Below are 2,162 nucleotides of genomic sequence, written 5' to 3' on the forward strand. Positions count from 1 at the left end.
TGGTTGCTCTACGGACCATCCCATGCCCAGCTCGCCTCTCCGAGCAGTGAGCGTAGTGTCTGTCCTCATGAATTGCACTCAGAAATGCGTTAGTAAACATCCCAGGCGCTGCAGAAGGGAAAGGAGGCAGCAGTGGGCAAACCCCAAACAAATAAATGCCTTTTTGTTAAAATGCAAGTGCCTCCAACCGGAGATAGGAGAGGCATCTCCCAGAGGTGAGCCGTTTGCGCCTTGATTGTCCATGGAGAGGTACATTTCATTTCTGACTTCGACTCTTCTTTTTTTTTAAGGACATATGTCACATGGAACTTTTTTTTTGACATGACAATAGCCAGGATAATTAGATACATAAAGAACAATGAAAAGCTAAGCGTTTCTAAGTATATTTTGAGCAGTTATTATCCACCAGCAGTGCCTTTCAGCTGTCACTTGTGGAGTGTTCCTCTGTTTGTAGTGAGGCAGAAAACTTTTTCGCGGTGGGGTAACTTGCTCTAGAGAACCAGCACCATGGCGTCCGGCTGCAAGATTGGCCCATCCGTCCTCAACAGTGACCTGGCCAATTTAGGGGCCGAGTGCCTCCGGATGCTGGACTCTGGGGCCGATTATCTGCACCTGGATGTAATGGACGGGCATTTTGTTCCCAACATCACCTTTGGCCACCCTGTGGTAGAAAGCCTCCGAAAGCAGCTAGGCAGGACCCTTTCTTTGACATGCACATGATGGTGTCCAGGCCGGAACAGTGGGTAAAGCCGATGGCTGTAGCAGGAGCCAATCAGTATACCTTCCATCTTGAGGCTACTGAGAACCCAGGGGCTTTGATTAAAGACATCCGGGAGAATGAATGAAGGTTGGCCTTGCTATCAAACCAGGAACTACAGTTCACCGGTTGAGGACCCAGTTCCCGTCTTTGGACATAGAGGTTGATGGTGGAGTAGGTCCTGACACCATCCGTAAATGTGCAGAGGCAGGAGCTAACATGATTGTGTCTGGCAGTGCCATTATGAGGAGTGAAGACCCCAGATCTGTGATCAACCTGTTAAGAAATGTTTGCTCAGAAGCTGCTCAGAAACGTTCTCTTGATCGATGAAACCACAAGGAGTCCAGTCTTTCTGCTCATGAGATCTCCTTTTTACTGGAAAACAAGCTATTGACTACCAAATCGTACCATAATTCAGGCAGTGCTGCTTTTCTGAGCAATTATTCATTCCAGTGACTAAAATCCACTGTGCAGAATGTTCCAAGACGTTAGAAGTTGGTGTGTATAAACTACATTTTTTCGTGATGGAATTTAAAGATTAGTGTGGTAAAATACCATTTTTACTGGGAGACTTTTTATAAAGAGTAAAAATATGGCTGTATTAAGGTTATGAACAGAAATGTTTTAATGCCCACGGAAGGCATATTAGCTACTATGAAAAAAAATGTTTTTTGCTGAATTTCTAAAAAAGAATTTTCTGTTGTGTCCTGGCTGTTTCCCAAAAGCAAAGGAAGTCCCTGTGTTTTTCCTGTTTCATGTCATTTTTGATTTGTGTGTGTGCGTGACAACTAAGTTTGGATCTGGCTGGGTTGGCATACCTTATTCTTCTAACTCCTAAAACATCTATTTTTTACTTTGCACCTTATGTTTGATATATAAAAACAAAGTGTGAAGCCCCCCTCCAAAAGAAAACTTTTTCGCTGTTCTTCTTTCAAGTAGCTGAGAGTATTTTAAATCTCCGAGTTGAACCCTGGCAAGGTGCTCCTAAAGTAAAGCGCTCAAAACCTGTATTTTGGAAAGCCCAAATGGTGCCCGTCAAACCAGCAAGGAGAACGTTCCGTTTTCAGAACTTAGCTCGCGCTTCTGGAACCTGTCAGGTGTGCTCTTAAATAATGTGACAGCTCAAAAGAAGACATGAGCAGCACGTTCAACTGTTAAAAGTACAGCAAAGAAAGTCCAAGAAGTTTCCTGCCCCCCCACAAATTTATCATTAAGAGCTACTTTATATGTGGTTGCCTACTGAATGTAATCATTTAATTTCTCTCTCTCTCGCTCAGCAAATAATGGCTGTGAAGACTCATTTTAATAGAAGAGACATCTGGAACTTTCAGCTGAAAGGGAAAAAAACAAAGCATTACCATTGCTCAACTGGGCTTCACGTATTTAAAAATGTATGCAGAAGAGG

At 43.4% G+C, this 2,162-nt stretch overlaps 1 pseudogene; it reads left to right on the forward strand.

Annotated features, from left to right (window-relative positions):
• The first annotated feature begins 482 nt into the window (after positions 1–482).
• On the forward strand, positions 483–1,638 carry LOC102526654 (ribulose-phosphate 3-epimerase-like; annotated as a pseudogene).
• The last annotated feature ends 524 nt before the right edge of the window (positions 1,639–2,162 follow it).

Source organism: Vicugna pacos, chromosome 19, assembly GCF_048564905.1.
Source record: "Vicugna pacos chromosome 19, VicPac4, whole genome shotgun sequence".
NCBI classification, from domain to species: Eukaryota; Metazoa; Chordata; class Mammalia; order Artiodactyla; family Camelidae; genus Vicugna; species Vicugna pacos.